This window comes from Bombina bombina, chromosome 4, assembly GCF_027579735.1.
Source record: "Bombina bombina isolate aBomBom1 chromosome 4, aBomBom1.pri, whole genome shotgun sequence".
Taxonomy (NCBI): Eukaryota; Metazoa; Chordata; class Amphibia; order Anura; family Bombinatoridae; genus Bombina; species Bombina bombina.
This window is the reverse complement of record NC_069502.1, coordinates 105,231,931-105,252,981: the sequence shown is the minus strand read 5'-3', so window position 1 is coordinate 105,252,981 and position 21,051 is coordinate 105,231,931. Positions and strand designations below refer to the sequence as shown.

General features: G+C 36.0%; 1 pseudogene; it reads left to right on the top strand.

The window, feature by feature from the left end:
* Nucleotides 1–21,051, top strand: part of LOC128655956 (cytochrome P450 2K6-like) — a 466,864-nt pseudogene that overhangs the window by 381,867 nt on the left and 63,946 nt on the right.

The window sequence follows — 21,051 nt, the reverse complement described above, 5'->3', positions numbered from 1 at the left end:
ATACTGTTTATTCCACGAAAGTGACAGCAGTTAAAAACAGTTATGGATAAAAAGAATGTCAAAGAGGGCTGCAACTGGGCTAAGTCTAAAATATATATTGCTTAAATTCTCAAAATGAGTTGTCACAACAATGAAAAATCAGAATTGTACATGGTTGTAAAATGTATCTAATATATTTATTTTAAATATTGTATTCCTACAAAATAAATAGTTTATTCTAATTTTCAGTTATTAAAGTTTTTTTGATTAACATAACTAAAAAATACAAAATTATTAAATTATTGCTTTTCAATTACAACACTTTATTAAAAAAATTGACACAAAAATATGTTTTTTTTATATGATTTTTTTTTTTTTTTTTTGCTTATGTAGGTATTTCTGCAATCTGTAGTTATTTTTCTAAATAGAATAAGGTATAGTTTGTGTGGATATCGCACATAAATAGCACTGACATTGATTTGTAAATGTAATCAGTCACTATTCCAATTAATTATATTTTTATTTTATTTCAGGTCTTGTTTTTACCAACGGGGAGAATTGGAAAGTCATGAGGAGATTTACTCTTTCAACATTACGAGATTTTGGAATGGGAAAACAATCTCTGGAAGAGAAAGTTAATGAAGAAAGTGATTTCTTAATTCAAAAGATTGAATCTTTTAGTGGTCAGTACATTTTCATCTTTGTTTACACATTTTACAAGATGTTTGGACAGGATATAATTTGTTTGTAATTTTGAAACACCTATTTCTATTCAAACTGAATCATTTGAATGTCAAATAGTTTATGGCAATAATTATGTACAATAAATGAGTCTATACACTCATTTGTTTACTTGTTTGGAAACATAGGCATTTTTCAGTTTCAGTTTGACTTTTGGATTAAACAACTGTACTGTAATAAAACCTGAGTGTACTTTTAGATTGTGAGGGGTGCAAAAATGTTTGCCATAATCACTTTCTCACTTAGGTATAAAATAATAATTTCATTAAAAGATAATTAGACACCAAAATAAAGAGATACTTAATTAGATCATAAACAGTCAATAATTTTAGTGGTAATAAAAAAAGTATTCAAAACACATCCAAAACATATTTAAATAAAGTATTACACTCATAAACAAAATAGTTATTTACTTAAAAAAATATCAATTATATATTAATAAAAATGGAAAGCGCTAATATATATCTTTATATGTGCATAAATATTTTTACAAAAAAATAATCATATATATAGAGCGTGAGAAATATCTATTTAAAAAAAAAATGTTTCCTTATATGTGAAGGAATCTAAAGTATTTCTTACATTTGTCGAGTTTAGCGCTGTTGGTCTAGTGCAGAGTTGGGTTAGTTCACAATCGATAAATGATATTTTTTTAGTAGCCTGTCCCATTAAAAACTATAGGAGGAAGTTAGCGCAGTCACAATATCTAAAGTCCTGAAGCTATCACCCCTGACCTTTCGCTTGAGCTCTAACTTTTTACTTTCAACTTTTAATATGTACTCAAGCCCAGGTATGCTAAAATGTAAAACTTTGAGCACAGCGCGAGAGCGATAGAAATATTTTGGGCGCCCAATGTCCCAATGTCTATATTTTTAAATGTATATTTTTGTTTTTGTGAAAAATAGATGTTTCCCCCCTCAAAAAAAAAACATATTTTGAGTTTATGCTTGTTTGACGTTCTACTGTCCGTTCTATTGAACTGTCAGAATTTTCTTTAATTGCCTGTGCACTTGAATCCCAAGAACTAGTTGTGTTTTTACTGTTAATTTTACATGAGCAAAAATGAGTTTTTTGTTTATTCATTTGCAAATAAATAAATAATTTGAAATATTTTGTCCAAATGAACTCATTTTGTATTTGTACATTTATTCATTAACAGCTAGATTACGAGTGTGGCGTTATGAGTGAAAAAACCGTGTTATGGCCCACTGTAAGTGGATTGTCAGGGGTTAGTGTTAGCTTTATTCAAGGGTTTTTTGGGTGGGTTTTATTTTTAGATTAGGGTCTGGGCATGTAAAAGAGCTAAATGCCCTTTTAAGGGCAATGCCCATACATAGCTTAGTTTATTTTAGATAGTTATTTTATTTGGGTGGTTGGTTGTGGGGGTGATGGGTTTTACTGGTGGGGGGGTGTTTGTATTTTTTTTACAGGTAAAAGAGCTGAATTATTTGGGCCATTGGTAGTTTATTGTAGGCTAGGGTTTTTTTATTTTAGGGGGGCTTTTTTATTTTGATAGGGCTATTAGATTAGGTGTAATTCTTTTTCCTTTTTGATAATGTGTTTCTTGTTTTTGTAATTTAGTGTTTGTTTTTTTTATGTAATTTAGTTTTTTTTATTTTTAGTAATTTTAGTGTTTATTTTTTTGTAATTTTTTACGTTTTAGTGTAAGGCAGGATCGTTTTTTTATTTCACAGGTTAGTATTCACTAACTAGTCTACCTAGTTAAAATAAATACAAACTTACCTGTGAAATTAAAATAAGATAGATACAATATAACTATTAGTTATTTTGTAGCTATCTTAGGTTTTATTTCACAGGTAAGTATTTAGTTTTAAATAGATATTATTTAGTTAATAATTGTAACTTTAGCTTAGCTCTATTTTAATTATATTAAATGTAGGGGGGTTAGGGTTACGTTCAGGGGTTAATATAGTTTAATTTAGCTTGTTGCGATGTGGTGGGCTGGCGGTTTAGGTGTAAATAGGTTTATTTAGTTAATAATTGTAAATTTAATTTAGATATATTTTTATTATGTTAAAGTTAGTGGGTGTTAGGGTTAGGCTTATGGTTACGTTAGGGTTAGGGGTTAATGGATTTATTTAGTGGTAGTGATGTGGGAGGTCAGAGGTTTAGGGGTTAATAACTTTAGTATAGTGACGGTGACATCGGGAGGGGCACATTAGAGGTTAATAGTTTTATGTAGGTGGCGGCAATGTTGGGGGCGGCAGATTAGGGGTTAATAACATTATGTAGGGGCGGCAATGTTAGGGGTGGCAGATTAGGGGTTAATAACTGTATGTAGGTGGCAGCAATGTTGGGGGCAGCAGATTAGTGGTGTTTAGACTCAGGATTTATGTTAGGTTGTTAGGTTTAAACATTATTTTCTTTTTCCCCATAGACACCAATGGGGCTGCGTTACGGAGCTTTTGTTTCCGCAATCGCAGGTGTTAGGCTTTTTTTTCTCCCCATTGATGTCTATGGGGAAATTGTGCATGAGCACGTCAAAGCAGCGCTTTTTTTCGGTGCGATATGGAGCTCAACGCCACCATAATCGACCGCACAAGCCTTCTTTTTCAAAACTTGTAATACCAGTGCTATAGGGAGGTGAAATAATGCCGCTTTTGTGGCGGTCGTTAAAATCCCTATAGCGCTAAAAACTCGTAATCTAGCTGTTTGTTATTAATATATTTCAGATTCAATATTATTTGCAACCATTTTTTGCACATGACAATATCCAGATAAAATGTTTTAAGTTAGTCTTTTAACATTCTAAACCAATATTATAAAATTCTAATGTTTGATATATATTTTTTCCTTTATATAAGTTAAGATATGCAGGGAAATAACAGTAAAATACTCTAAAGCAGTGTGCAATTGGTAATTTACATATTATTTATTTTCATTAATAGGACAACCATTTGAGAGCACCCTGATCATGAATGCTGCTGTTTCCAACATAATTGTATCTATATTATTTGATCATCGATATGATTATGAGGATCCTGTAATTCTCAAACTTATGAAATTAATAAATGACAATGTGAAGCTTTTGGGACATCCATTAGTTGCAGTAAGTTATCTCTTTGAACTTGATTTTATACTGTGATAGGTCTGTCGCCACATGAAACAAGTCAAATTATAATTAGAATATGCATACTTGAGATCATTTATTTATTTTATGTTTAATTGTTGATTGAGAATATAATTATACTGACTTTGTTAATTAATTTATACTAATAGCAAAAAGGTTTCTAATTAGTTCTTTATTATACATTTACTGTTTTAGACCTCAGAAAAAATAAAAAGTGACCTTTGCTAAACCTTCCCTACAGATTCTTTGCCCATATTATCCCACCCTTATCGTATTAGTCTTTCTCAAGCCACTCTGCTACTTAGGGACCAATAATACAAACTTTGCCTAATGAAAAATGAAAGAAATTATGAGAACATTTAAAGGGGCTGCCCTCAGGGGATTCTCTAAAAGGGTTTTCCCTACAAGTTGTGAGATGTCTACAATAAAAAGTAATGGGGCCTGTTGAAAAAGGAAACTTTACTGGAGAAAGAGAAGTTAGCAGGGAGGAAAAGGGATGGAAAAGTCAAAATTGAAATATGCATGTGTGCATTTCAGTTTTGCACAGTAGCATTTTTTTTCTATGTAGATTATTTAGCAAAAATGCTTCTCAAAGCATGCGTGATGTTTAAATACTGGTGCACAGGGCACTCACAGCATATGTGAGTATGCTGCTGAAAAATAGTAATAACTTACTAGAAGCATTCGCCTAGATTACGAGTTTTGTCGGTAAAAACTTGCGGAGCTATCAATCCTTTTTTTTCCAGCGCTGACTTTAAACAACGCTGCTATTACAAGTTTTCTGAATGGCTGCGTTAGCCTCAGAAAAGTGAGCGTTGAGCAAAATTTAGCTCCACTTCTCACCTCAATACCAGCGTTGCTTACGGTAAGCTGGAAAAACGTGCACGTGCACAATTTCCCCATAGGATACAATGGGGCTGAGCTGGCTGAAAAAAAAACCTAACACCTGCAAAAAAAGCAGTGTTCAGCTCCTAACGCAGCCCCATTGTTTCCTATAGGGAAACACTTTCTAAGTCTACACCAAACACCCTAACATGAACCCTGAGTCTAAACACCCCTCATCTTACAATTATTAACCCCTAATCTGCCACCCCTGCTATCGCTAACACCTACATTATATTATTAACCCCTAACCTGCCGCTCCAGACACCGCCGCCACCTACATTATACCTATGAACCCCTAATTTGCTGCCCCCAACATCGCCGACACCTACATTATATTTATTAACCCCTAATCTTCTGCCCCCAACGTCGTCGCTGCCACCTACCTACAATTATTAACCCCTAATCTACCGAGTGGACATCGCCGCCACTATAATAAATGTATTAACCCCTAAACCGCCGCACTTCCACCTCGCAAACACTATAATAAATTTTATTAACCCCTAATCTGCCCTCCCTAACATCGTTGCCACCTACCTAAAATTATTAACCCCTAATCTGCTGTCGCCAATGTCGCCGCTACTATAATAAAGTTATTAACCTTTAAACCTAAGTCTAACCCTAACCCTAACACCCCCCTAACTTAAATATAATTTAAAGAAATCTAAATAAAATAACTATAATTAAATAAATTATTCCTATTTAAAACTAAATACTTACCTATAAAATAAACCATAAGATAGCTACAATATAACTAATAGTTACATTGTAGCTATTTTAGGATTTATATTTATTTTACAGGCAACTTTGTATTTAATTTAACTAGGTAGAATAGCTATTAAATAGTTAATAACTATTTAATAGCTACCTAGTTAAAATAATTACAAAATTACCTGTAAAATAAATCCTAACCTAAGTTACAAATATACCTAACACTACACTATCAATAAATTAATTAAATAAATTACCTACAATTATCTAAACTAAAATACAATTAAATAAACTAAACTATAGTACAACCCCCCCCCACTAAATTACAAAAAAATAAAAAAATGTTACAAGAATTTTAATCTAATTACACCTAATCTAAGCCCCCTAATACAATAAAAAAGCCCCCAAAATAATAAAATGACCTACCCTATACTAAATTACAAAAATAATCAGCTCTTTTACCAGCCCTTAAAAGGGCTTTTTGCGGGGCATTGCCCCAAAGTAATTAGCTCTTTTACCTGTAAAAAAAAATACAAGACCCCCCCAACATTAAAACCCACCACCCACACACCCCTACTCTAAAACCCACCCGATTCCCCCTTATAAAAACCTAACACTAACCCCCTGAAGATCACCCTACCTTGAGCCGTGTTCACCCAGCTGGGTCGAATTCTTCATCCAAGCGGGGCAGAAAAGATCCTCCATCCGGCAGAAGTCTTCATCCAAGCGGGGCAGAAGAGGTCCTCCATCCGGCAGAAGTCTTCATTCATCCGCGGCTCCATCTTCAAGACCTCCGACGCGGAACATCCTCCTTGGCCGACGGACTTATAGTGGTGGCGATTTCCAGTTGGCAGATTAGGGGATTAATAAGTGAAGGTAGGTGGCGGTGATGTTGGGGGGCAGATTAGGGGTTAATAACTATAATGTAGGTGTCGGCTATGTTAGGGACAGCAGATTAGGGGTTCATAGGTATAATGTAGATGGCGGCGATGTCCGGTCGGCAGATTAGGGGTTAAATAATTTTATTATAGTGTTTGCGATGTGGGGGGTTCATAGGTAGTTTATGGGTGTTAGTGTACTTTTTAGCACTGTAGTTAAGAGCTTTATGTTCCGGCGTTAGCCCATAACACTATTAACTACTGACTTTTTTATGCGGTAGGAGTCTTGGAGGTAGAGGCTGTACCGCTCACTTTCTCCAAGACTTGTAATACCGGCATTAGGCAAATCCCATTAAAAAGATAGGATATGCAATTGACGTAAGGGGATTTGCAGTAGCCAAAAGTCGCCGACGAAAAGTGAGCAGTACACCTGTACCTACCTGACTCGTAATACCAGCGGGCGTTAAAAAGCAGTGTTAGGACCCCTTAACACTGCATTTTAAAGCTAACACAGAACTCGTAATCTAGGCGATTGTTTGCTAATGCTAATAAAAGTATAGTGCAAAAAAAAAATTATTCTCTTTAAGATTCAAATACATTCATACATACTTTAAAGGGACATTCCAACCAAAACTGTATTCCACATGGATGCATTTCAGTTTTGTATATAATCATTTTTTTTTTAATACATGTATTAACAAAAATGCTTCTAATAAAAGCTATGGGTTATATTTACTAAGCAACAGATGCTGCTTATTCCACGCAAGCCTTCCAACTCGCCGGAAACAGGAGTTAAGACCAGCTGTCTTAAGATACGATCAGCTGATTGGCTGTGAATGTGCAGGGGGTGGCATTGCACAAGCATTTCACCAGAAATGCTTGTGCAATGATAAATGCAGACAGTGCATCATGTCCACCCAACATTTGATAAATCGTCCCCTATAGCTGTTTCAAGAGTATATTTAAGTGTCCACCATGCACTAGCATTTTAAACACAGCAGGTGCTGAAAGAGCCTAAGATGCTTATACCATCTAGTATTGATTAATCTTGTTAATAGCTGACATATTACAAAGCCCCACTCTAAGCAGCTGCGGTATTTAAACTGCTGGTGCACTGAGAATATCTAATCAGTGATAACCTTTACTAGAAGCATTTTTGTCAATACATGTACTGTATATTGCACATATGTTTCAGATGATTCTGCTTTCACCGTATATTATCTTACAACCTCCTCTCTTTTCATATGGGTGTGTTTATAAATTAAATTAGTGTAATAATTGTTGTGAGTATTTTGGCACAACCGCAGGAGGAAAATATAGACCTAACAGAGAAATTTTAGCTACATCCATGGAATGCATTTGTTCTGCCCACTAGCAGAGATGGGGAAACTAATTTCATAATAGGGATAATAATATGCTTTGAATTTTATATTATAAGTTGTTTTTTGCATGTGCAATGTATTTTTCTTACGATTTCTACTGTGGTCTGTTTTTCCGTTGTGATTTCAATATAAATTAGGGACCTTATGGTCCTTAAACAGCTTATATAGGGCTAGAGTAAAAGTGGTGTGCTAACAGTTGCACGCAAGTTGAAAAGGGGTTTATTGCAGCTCTTTCTGCGTGTTGGAAGTAGCGTTCATATTACAAGTTGAAGCGCAATTTAATTTTTTGCACGTTGTGATAGCCCAACTTTAGAGCTCTGGTTAACTGTTACGCAAGACTAAAAAGTTGCGCAAAACACATCAAAAACACAATTAAAAGTGCAGTTACACTCATGATAACACTATCTAAAAAATATTTTAAAAAAATGGCATAAAAAGTTATAAGGTCTCAAAGATATGAGATCTCAGGTGTTAGAAGAAAAGAAAAGGGATTTAACATGTCTAAATATGTAAATAAATGTGTGCACATATATGTGATTATATTTGTTTACGTATGTATTTATATGTGTATATATGTATTTACAGACATATATACAAAATATAAATGCACAAATACATGTGTATACATATATAAACATATATAAGTGCATCGTAGCCCTATGCAATTAAGTAGCTGAAAATTATATTGATATTTAATAAAGTGTTATACTGTGTATGTACTGTAAATATTTCACATTCCAATGTTCTCCACATTGGTATTTTAAAATAGATATTTCTACATATATATTTGTTTATATCTATACCTATATATATCTAGATAGATAGATAGATATATGATAGATAGATAGATAGATAGATAGATATTTTACCAAAAAAAACACCATATATATATATATATATATATATATATATAAATATATATATATATATATATATATATATATATATATATATATATATATAAATATTTCTGTAAGAATAAATAGAACATTTTCTGCTATGTAAAATATTCAAATTTCATGTTGGGTTAGCACACTTGGTTAAACACAATCGGCTATAAAACTGAGACACAAACTGCGCATAACAAAATGGCGCCAGTCGCCTTTCTTGCAATCTTACTATGACTACAATACTGTTTCAAAATGCTTGGAAGATGGACTTAAGCTCAGTATTAGCACTGTAGTAATGAATGGCTGTAAAGTGGGGTATTCCTGTATTTGTGAATTTTCAAATGGTCTTTTTCTAAATAAATCAATTCAGGCCTCAGGCTGGGAGCCTGATTATCAAAAACTTTAGATTATCGGACCCTGGGAGAGATGGATATCTAGCAAACAACATATTTTTAAGAACAGCATAATTGATTTAGTTTTACAATAAAATGTTATGTGTATTAATCCAATGTTTTTAAGTAAGCCTCTAATTGTTTCTCCTTTTTACTTATTTCAAGTTGTACAACGCATACCCATCACTGATTCGCTGGATACCTGGAGTTCACAAAACAATTAAGAAAAATACGAACCAGTATCACAATTTTATTAGAGAGACCTTTGCAATACAAAGGGAGCAACTGGATGTTAATGACCAGAGGAACCTTATTGATGCATTTCTTGTTAAGCAACAAGAGGTATAGTAAAATTATGTTTTGCTCACATAGTTGTATTTATCACTCTGTAGATAGCCAAAACATTACATTACAAATCTTAAGAAATAAAGGGTATCCCAAGAAAAATGTTTTTGCTTACTGTGGACCAAATTACAACTGGTTCACTAAATATATTTTTTGCTTGCACACAAACAACACTGGAAGTAAACATTTACAGAGAGCGGGTTAGCACTCGTATTGCAAGTTGAAAGTAAGTTGTTTGCATGTTTACAATTAGCTGGACATCTAACGCTAACCTGACACCACATTAGACCTACAGCCCTAAACCCAAAGGTACTTATAAATATTTTACATGCCAATGTTCTTTATATAGAATATGTTGTTTTATTACCCCTACCCTTTACGCAAAGCCTTCAGTTGTGCTAAACCTCCTAATACAACTTCCTTGTCAGATAAAGACTTTGCCAGCCACTTCAATAACAAAATCGACTCCATCAGAAATGAAATCAGCTCTCTCACCCCTTCAAATGCTCTCAATCAACCACAACCCACATAACCTTAAATTTAGCTCATTCTCCCCTGTTACTGAGGAAGAAGTTTCGGCACTTATACTGCGCTCTCACCTCACTACCTGTCCCCTGGACCCTATCCCCTCACAGCTACTTCCCTTCCTTTCTGCTATCCCTACCCCTATACTAACACACATTTGCAACCTCTCCCTCAGCACTGGTATATTTTCCTCATCATTGAAACATGCACTTGTCACACCTATCCTCAAAAAACCTTCCCTTGATCCTATCTCCCCATCCAACTACCCCCCTATTTTCCTCCTCCCTCTTGCCTCAAAGCTTCTCAAAAAACTAGTATATGCACGCCTATCCCATTTCCTTATATTAAACTCCCTTCTTGACCCACTGCAATCTGGATTTCATCCCCATCACTCCACAGAGACAGCAATTGTTAAGGTTACCAATGACCTACTAATGCAAAATCAAAAGGCCACTTCTCTCTGCTTATCCTCCTTGATCTGTCCGCAGCCTTTGACACTGTTGACCACCCTCTTTTGCTCCAAACCCTCCAGCTGTGACAGAGCCCTCTCTTGTGACTCTCTTCCTACTTGTCAAACCATACCTTTAGTGTAGCCTTCTCTGGGGCCTCCTCTGCCCCATCACCACTGTCAGAGTACCACAAGGCTCTGTCCTCAGTCCCCTTCTCTTCTCAATCTACATGTCATCACTAGGTTCACTAATAAAGTCCCACAGTTTCCAGTATAATTTGTATGTCTACAAGACCCAAATCCACTTCTCTGCACCAGACCTATCTCCTTCCTTGCTAAACCGTGTCACTAACTGTCTTTCTCACATCTCTTCCTGGATGTCCTCTCACTACCTCATGCTAAATCTCTCCAAAATTGAACTCCTTATTTTCCCCCTTCTTCCAGAATCTCCACCTCCAATCTCTTTATAACTGTTGACAACTCCATCATTACCCCTACCCCGCATGCCCAATGTCTCGGGTCACATTTGACTCAGATATTTCTTTCACTCCTCACCTTCAGTCCTTGGCTAAAGCCTGCCGCTTCCACATTAAAAGCATCTCTAAAATTATACACAACAAATTTTAATCCACTCTCTCATTCTTTCCCGTCTCGATTACTGCAACTCTGTCCTCTCTGGTCTCCCCACCTGCCGCCTAGCTCCTTTACAATCCATAATGAATGCCTCTGCCAGAATCATCTTCCTTACACATCGCTCTTCATCTGCTGCACCTCTGCCAATCCCTTCACTGGCTTCCTCTTGCCTCTAGGATCAAACACAAAATCCTCACTCTGACATACAAAGCCCTCAACTGCACTGCTGCCCCCTAGATCTCAGACCTTGTCTCCAGATACTCTCCCTCCTGTCCCCTTCGCTCTGCTCTTGACCTCCTCCTCTCCTCCTCTCTTGTTACCTCATCACACTCCCATTTACAGGGCTTCTCCAGACTGGCTCCCATCTTGTGGAACTCTCTGCCTCACTCAACAAGACTCTTCCCTAGTTTTGAAAGCTTCAAGAGCTCCCAAAAGACTCTACTGTTCAGGGATGCATACAACCTACGCTATACTTACTTTATACCAGTTCATCTCCTCCATTGCTATCCCCTAAACCCCCTTAGCATGTAAGCCTAAGAGTCCAGCTGTTTGTAGATCACCTTGTTAAGAGTTGACTACAACAGTGCAACTCTTGGCAAGACCCTCTACCCATTTGATCCCTATAATTATTTTGTTGTACTCCGCATTTGTTTATAGCGCTGCGTAATCTGTTGGCGCTCTACGAAAAAAACGATAATAATAAAATAATAATAACTAAATGTATTTTGTGCTCGAACGAACGTGTTTATATTTAACTTGTAATATATGTGCAAGTTAATATAATCGTGATATTGCTTATTGCAACCTGTGCTAACTTTAGAGTGCCACTTGTAATCTAGCCCAGGGTTTGTAGGAAAAATAATAACCTAAAAATAAGCAGAAGGGGTTAATATGGAGAAAGTTGGTTATTAGCCCCCCTCTGGTTTTCTCAGTAGAAGGTGAGACTCCTTATTAGAAAAAGGAGAAATTCTTCTTTTGAATTAGGAGACAGATGGAATACACCGAAGGGTTCTAAGGAAATTTAGAACTGTTATAGCGAAACCTCTACTCTTACTTTTTCAAGACTCATTATCCTCAGGCAATATACCCCAGTAATTTTGAAAAGCTGATGTGGTGCCAGTTTTTCAAAAGAAAAGAAGGGATGATCCAGGAAGTTATAGACCAGTAAGCCTGACATTGTTAGTAGGGAAGATAAAGAAAGAGATTATAAAGGATTATATATTCAAAATTATATTTGTGTAAACAATATTATGAGTTCAGCATGGTTTTATGAGAAATAGATCATGTCAAACTAATCTAATTATATTCTATGAGGATGAAAAGAAGGAGGGAAAAATGTAGATAAAGGTGGATAGCACCTCCTAGTTGTCATTTGAAGGTAAATAAATGTATGTGATACACTTGGATTTTACAAAGGCTTTTGATACAGTGTCACATATGAGAATATTGTACACAATTAAGAAACTGGAAATAGCTGGAAATGTTAGCTCATGGATAAATAAGTGGATAAAAGACAGGGGGCAACAAGTAGTAGTAGATGGCACATAATCAGTTTGAACAAAAGTAATCAGTGGAGTCCCCCAAGGCTCAGCACTGGGCCCTGTTCTTTTTTTTTATATTTTTATAAATGTCTTGGAGGAAGGATTATATATAACATCTCTATTTTTACAGATAGATTTTTTTTGTATAGCATTGTGGTCAGATTTATATAAGTGGTGTATCAATTATCTTTTTTATAACATCACATTCATCTCCTTATTGCAGTTTGAATTACCACATCATATTTTTACTTTTTTTTTCTGGATAACCTGGGAAGTTATTATAGATATATAGGATATAATTACTTAAGGATTATCAACCATTCTTGAGCATTTATTTATCACTTATTTTCTTCAATTAAGTTCTAAACATTATTATTATTCTCTTCCCTTATTTATAGAGTCTTCCCCCCACCCCCCCAATTATTTAAACACAATTAGTTAAATGGGTATATGTACCATTATGGATACATTGAGCTATATACATTATTAGTGTAAGAAATAACACCTAATGTTCTTAAATAACACAAATAGAAACATATTTTCACATTTAGTGACATTACTTGTAGTATAGACAATTACATAGAAAATCTCTTAATTTCAACCCTATATTCTCTTATCACATTATATTATTAACATAGGCCTAGATTTAGAGTTTGGCGGTAGCCATCAAAACCAGCGTTAGAGGCTCCTAACGCTGGTTTTAGGCTACCGCCGGTATTTGGAGTCAATCAGGAAAGGGTCTAACGCTCACTTTGCAGCCGCGACTTTTCCATACCGCAGATCCCCTTACGTCAATTGCGTATCCTATCTTTTCAATGGGATCTTTCTAACTCCGGTATTTAGAGTCGTGGCTGAAGTGAGCGTTAGAAATCTAACGACAAAACTCCAGCCGCAGAAAAAAGTCAGTAGTTAAGAGCTTTCTGGGCTAACGCCGGTTCATAAAGCTCTTAACTACTGTGCTCTAAACTACACTAACACCCATAAACTACCTATGCACCCCTAAACCGAGGTCCCCCCTCATCGCCGCCACTCAATTACATTTTTTTAACCCCTAATCTGCCGACCGCCACCTACGTTATACTTATGTACCCCAAATCTGCTGCCCCTAACACCGCCAACCCCTATATTATATTTATTAACCCCTAACCTGCCCCCCACAATGTCGCCACCAGCTACCTACAATAATTAACCCCTAATCTGCAGACCGCAAAGCGCCGCCACCTACATTATAGCTATGTACCCCTAATCTGTTGCCCCTAACACCGCCGTCCCCTATATTATATTTATTAACCCCTAATCTGCCTCTCTCAACGTCGCCTCCACCTGCCTACACTTATTAACCCCTAATCTGCCGAGCGGATCTCACCGCTACTATAATAAAGTTATTAACCCCTAATCCACCTCACTCCCGCCTCAATAACCCTATAATAAATAGTATTAACCCCTAATCTGCCCTCCCTAACATCGCCGACACCTAACTTCAATTATTAACTCCTAATCTGCTGACCGAATCTCGCCGCTACTGGAGCTCACCGCTATTCTAATAAATGTATTAACCCCTAAAGCTAAGTCTAACCCTAACACTAACACCCCCCTAAGTTAAATATAATTTAAATCTAACGAAATAAATTAACTCTTATTAAATAAATTATTCCTATTTAAAGCTAAATACTTACCTGTAAAATAAACCCTAATATAGCTACAATATAAATTATAATTATATTATAGCTATTTTAGGATTAATATTTATTTTACAGGCAACTTTGTAATTATTTTTACCAGGTTCAATAGCTATTAAATAGTTAATAACTATTTAATAGTTACCTAGTTAAAATAATTACAAAATTACCTGTAAAATAAATCCTAACCTAAGTTACAATTAAACCTAACACTACACTATCAATAAATTAATTAAATAAAATACCTACAATTACTTACAATTAAACCTAACACTATACTATCAATAAATTAATTAAATACAATACCTACAATTATCTACAAATAAACCTAACACTACACTATCAATAAATTAATTAAATACAATTCCTACAAATAAATACAATGAAATAAACTAACTAAAGTACAAAAAATAAAAAAGAACTAAGTTACAAAAAACATAATTTATGTAAGAACTTACCTGATAAATTAATTTCTTTCATATTAGCAAGAGTCCATGAGCTAGTGACGTATGGGATATACATTCCTACCAGGGGGGGCAAAGTTTCCCAAACCTCAAAATGCCTATAAATACACCCCTCACCACACCCACAAATCAGTTTAACGTATAGCCAAGAAGTGGGGTGATAAGAAAAAAGTGCGAAAGCATAAAAAATAAGGAATTGGAATAATTGTGCTTTATACAAAAAAATCATAACCACTACAAAAAAGGGTGGGCCTCATGGACTCTTGCTAATATGAAAGAAATGAATTTATCAGGTAAGTTCTTACATAAATTATGTTTTCTTTCATGTAATTAGAAAGAGTCCATGAGCTAGTGACGTATGGGATAATGACTACCCAAGATGTGGATCTTCCACGCAAGAGTCACTAGAGAGGGAGGGATAAAATAAAGACAGCCAATTCCGCTGAAAAAAAATCCACACCCAAAATAAAGTTTAAATCTTATAATGAAAAAAACTGAAATTATAAGCAGAAGAATCAAACTGAAACAGCTGCCTGAAGTACTTTTCTACCAAAAACTGCTTCAGAAGAAGAAAACACATCAAAATGGTAGAATTTAGTAAAAGTATGCAAAGAAGACCAAGTGGCTGCTTTGCAAATCTGATCAACTGAAGCTTCATTCCTATACGCCCAGGAAGTAGAAACTGACCTAGTAGAATGAGCTATAATCCTTTGAGGCAGAGTTTTACCCGACTCGACATAGGCATGATGAAACAAAAATTTGACCAAGATGCCAAAGAAATGGCAGAAGCCTTCTGACCTTTCCTAGAACCGGAAAAGATAAAAAATAGACTAGAAGTCTTTTGGAAATCCTTAGTAGCTTCAACATAATATTTCAAAGCTCTAACTACATCCAAAGAATGCAACGACTTTTCCTTAGAATTCTTAGGATTAGGACACAATGAAGGAACCACAATTTCTCTACTAATGTTGTTAAAATTCACAACCTTAGGTAAAAATTTAAAAGAAGTTTGCAACACCACCTTATCCTGATGAAAAATCAGAAAAGGAGACTCACAAGAAAGAGCAGATAATTCAGAAACTCTTCTAGCAGAAGAGATGGCCAAAAGAAACAAAACTTTCCAAGAAAGTAATTTAATGTCCAGCGAATGCATAGGTTCAAACGGAGGAGCTTGAAGAGCCCCCAGAACCAAATTCAAACTCCAAGGAGGAGAGATTGACTTAATAACAGGTTTTATACGAGCCAAAGCTTGTACAAAACAATGAATATCAGGAAGACTAGCAATCTTTCTGTGAAAAAGAACAGAAAGAGCAGAGATTTGACCTTTCAAGGAACTTGCAGACAAACCTTTATCCAAACCATCCTGAAGAAACTGTAAAATTCTAGGAATTCTAAAAGAATGCCAAGAAAAATGATGAGAAAAACACCAAGAAATGTAAATCTTCCAGACTCGATAATATATCTTCCTAGATACAGTTTTACGAGCCTGTAACATAGTATTAATCACAGAGTCAGAGAAACCTCTATGACTGAGAATCAAGCGTTCAATCTCCATACCTTCAAATTTAAGGATTTGAGAACCTAATGGAAAAAAGGACCTTGCGATAGAAGGTCTGGTCTTAACGGAAGAGTCCACGGTTGGCAAGTGGCCATCCGGACAAGATCCGCATACCAAAACCTGTGAGGCCATGCGGGAGCTACCAGCAGAATAAACTAATGTTCCTTTAGAATCTTGGAAAAAGAACTATAGGTGGAAAGATATAAGCAGGATGATACTTCCAAGGAAGTGACAATGCATCCACTGCTTCCGCCTGAGGATCCCTGGATCTGGACAGATACCTGGGAAGCTTCTTGTTTAGATGAGAAGCCATCAGATCTATTTCTGGAAGTCCCCATATTTGAACAATCTGAAGAAATACCTCTGGGTGAAGAAACCATTCACCCGGATGTAGCGTTTGGTGACTGAGATAATCCGCTTCCCAATTGTCTATACCTGGGATATGAACCGCAGAAATTAGACAGGAGCTGGATTCCGCCCATACAAGTATTTGAGAGACTCCTTTCATAGCCAGAGGACTGTGAATTCCTCCTTGATGATTGACATATGCCACGGTTGTGACATCGTCCGTCTAGAAACAAATGAACGACTCTCTCTTTAGAAGAGGCCACGACTGAAGAGCTCTGAAAATTGCACGGAGTTCCAAAAATGTTGATTGGTAATCTCGCCTCCTGAGATTCCCAAACCCCTTGTGCTGTCAGAAACCCCCATACAGCTCCCCAACCTGTCAGACTTGCATCCGTTGAGATCACAGTCTAGGTTGGAAGAACAAAAGAAGCCCCCTGAACTAAACGATGGTGGTCTGTCCACTACGTCAGAGAGTGTCGAACAATCGGTTTTAAAGATATTAATTGAGATATCTTTGTATAATCCCTGCACCACTGGTTCAGCATACAGAGTTGAAGAGGTCGCATGTGAAAACGAGCAAAGGGGATCGCGTCCAATGCAGCAGTCATAAGACCTAGAATTTCCATGCATAAGGCTACCGAAGGGAAAGATTGAGACTGAAGGTCTCGATAAGCTGAAACCAATTTCAGACGCCTCTTGTCCATCATAGACAGAATCAAGAACACTGAATCTATCAGGAAACCTAAAAAGGTTACCCTTGTCTGAGGAATCAAACGAACTTTTTGGTAAATTGATCCTCCAACCATGTTCTTGAAGAAACAACACTTATAAACGACTGGAAAGGTTCTTTCTAGTGAAAATGAGCAAAGGGAATTGAATCCAATGCTGTGGCCATAAGACCTAAAACTTCTATGCATATATAGCAACTGAAGGAAATAATAGAGACTAAAGGTACCGATAGACAGAACCCAATAACATTATCCCTTGTCTGATAGAGACAAGGACAGTGACACAAACTATCTGGAAACCTAAAAAAGGTGACCCTTGTGTGAGGAATCAAGAGCTTTTGAAAAGAAGATCCTCTAACTATGTCCTGAAGAGTAAGTGAATCATATGAGATTCCGCATCCTCAGAAAATAATCTGAATGAAAACAGAAAAATGAAAATATGCATTTATTGTATCTAATGAAAACAAATAATGCTATCAATGACCATAAAAAGGCAAAATAGTTTGAATAAAACTCCAAAACCCGGTTCCTCAAAAGGAACTGGAAGAAATACCCCAGAAGATTCCAGGTCTGAGCAGCACTTGAACCCCATGGGTGCCCAGCCATGCTTCAACAGTACCCAAAATATATAGGACAGAAACACAGTTAAAGAAAGTGTTAGCCTTACTGGAATAAAATCAAAGAAATTTGGACAAAATAAATTTCAAAGAAGCCTTAACCTGCCCCTTACCAGCCAAGCTGGAATACGGCACGTACATCGCAAAATTAGGGAGCTGATTTCGAACTCCAAATATAGACATGTTACTTGGGAAAGAACTCAGGAATTCGTTCCTTAATAAGAACAACCAAACCAGTATAAGCTTAAAGTTTTAGTCTTAGAACTCAACCTTGAAGCCCAGAGTAACAGGTAAGAATTGAATCCAATTATAAAACAAATAATTGATTATCTTAGAACAAAAGAAATATGGATTTTTTTTTATTTATTTTTTTAAAAAATCACAAAATTCTTCTAGCTAAAAAAAGCTAAAGACATAGATTAACCTTCATTTGTGAAAATATTGAATAAAATGAAGACACAAATGAAATTATTAGCATGATAGTCCAGTTTAAAGGACCAGCCAATACAGTGGACTTGCATAGTCAATAAATGCAAAACAACAAGACAAATGCAACAGCACCTAGTCTAGTAAATGTTGTCCCTTTAACAATGCTAAAATAAATCATAATCTGATACTTGATCTTAAAGTAAACAGAGAAAATGAAGCAATTGCAATATCCAAATAAATCACAGGACCAAGAAAAGTACCTGAAACTAAATAATTTTCCATAAATAAGATACAACTATCTAAAGGAAAATAAATACTATTTTGCTATAGAAACAATAGCATAATTAGTAGAAATAGAGATAGCCCCAATAAATTGGAGAACCCTCCAAATTGAGTTTAACTGCTGGCAAAGAATATAGTTTAAAACCTTTGAAGAAGGAATAAAAGAAAATTCCCAGCCTATTCCATTCCCTAGTATAGGGAATTGGAAAGAAAACCTCTGAAAACACAGAAGAAATAAATAGGCAGAAATAATGTCAGCTAGTCTTAAAGAACTAGTTACCTTAATATCCAAAATAATCAACACCTTTTCAACAAAGAACAAATGTACTTTAATAATAGAAAAATAATATAAAAGTAGATTTGTTAGTGTCAATATCTGATGAAGAAAATTTCTGAAAGAGAAAAAAACATCATCAGAGAAGGATAAATCAGTATGTTGTTGGTCATTTGAAACTTCAATAATTAAAAAAGAACTGAAAAAGACCTAAACATTTTATTAGAAGGCACGAAGTCAGACAAAGCCTTTAACATAGAATCAGAAAAATATTTCTTATAAGTCTTCTAAATATTTCTTGTAAGAAAAGAAAATATATAAAGCATAAATACTAATGGATGCCGCATGTAAAAGTATAACATAATAACTTATTACAAACCATAGCTAAAGATAAACATTTATAACATTTAAAATAAATGAACTTAGCTTTGGTAGAACTGAAACTCAGTTAAGCGTTTTTCCAGAAGTGGCTTCTGATTCAGAGTCCATCTGAGACATCTTGCAATATATAATAGAAAAAACAACATATAAAGCAAAATTGATCAAATTCCTTAAATGACAGTTTCAGGAATGGGAAAAAAATGCCAATGAACAAGCTTCTAGCAACCAGAAGCAATAAATAATGAGACTTAAATATTGTGGAGACAACAATGACGGCCAAAAATGGCGCCACATCCGGTAACGCCGACATTTTTTGGCGCAAAAACTTCAAAAAAATTACGCAACTTCCAGCGACACGTATGACGCCGGAAATGACAAGAAAATTTTTTGCGCCAAGAAAGTCCGCGCCAAGAATGACGCAATAAAATGAAGCATTTTCAGCCCCCGCGAGCCTAACAGCCCACAGGAAAAAAAGTCAAATTTTAAGGTAAGAAAAAATTGAATTATTCATATGCATTATCCCAAATATGAAACTGACTGTTTGAAAATAAGGAACGTTGAACATCCTGAATCAAGGCAAATAAATGTTTAAACACATATATTTAGAACTTTATATAAAAGTTCCCAACCATAGCTTAGAGTGTCACAGAAAATAAGACTTAATTACCCCAGGACACTCATCTACATGTAGTAGAAAGCCAAACCAGTACTGAAACGAGAATCAGTAGAGGTAATGGTATATATAAGAGTATATTGTCGATCTGAAAAGGGAGGTAAGAGATGAATCTCTACGACCGATAACAGAGAACCTATGAAATAGACCCCGTAGAAGGAGATCATTGAATTCAAATAGGCAATACTCTCTTCACATCCCTCTGACATTCACTGCACGCTTAGAGGAAAACCGGGCTCCAACCTGCTGCGGAGCGCATATAAACGTAGAATCTAGCACAAACTAACTTCACCACCTCCACAGGAGGCAAAGTTTGTAAAACTGATTTGTGGGTGTGGTGAGGGGTGTATTTATAGGCATTTTGAGGTTTGGGAAACATTGCCCCTCCTGGTAGGAATGTATATCCCATACGTCACTAGCTCATGGACTCTTGCTAATTACATGAAAGAAATAAAAAAATAGTTACAAACATTAGAAAAATATTACAACAATTTTAAACTTATTACACCTACTCTAAGCCCCCTAATAAAATAACTAAGCCCCCCAAAATAAAAAAATGCCCTACCCTATTCTAAATTAAAAAAGTTCAAAGCTCTTTTACCTTACCAGCCCTGAACAGGGCCCTTTGCGGGGGATGCCCCAAAGAATTCAGCTCTTTTGCCTGTAAAAAAACCCACATATAATACCACCCCCCAACATTACAACCCACCACCCACATACCCCTAATCTTACCCAAACCCCCCTTAAATAAACCTAACACTAAGCCCCTGAAGATCTTCCTACCTTATCTTCACCATACCAGGTTCACCGATCGGTCCTCGGAAGTCTTGATCCAAGCCTCGGAAGTGTTGATCCAAGCCCAAGCGGGGGGCTGAAGAGTGACGTCCATCCTCGGGCTGAAGTCTGGATCCAAGCGGCGACTGAAGAAATCCATCATCGGGCTGAAGTCGGAAGTCCATCATCGGGATGACGTCTTCTATCAAGCAGCATCTTCAATCTTCTTTCTTCCGGAGCCATCATCTTCCAGCCGACGCGGAACATCCTCTTCTCCAGACGCCTACTCGCCGAATGACGGTTCCTTTAAATGACGTCATCCAAGATGGCGTCCGTCGAATTCCGATTGGCTGATAGGATTCTATCAGCCAATCGGAATTAAGGTAGGAAAATTCTGATTGGCTGA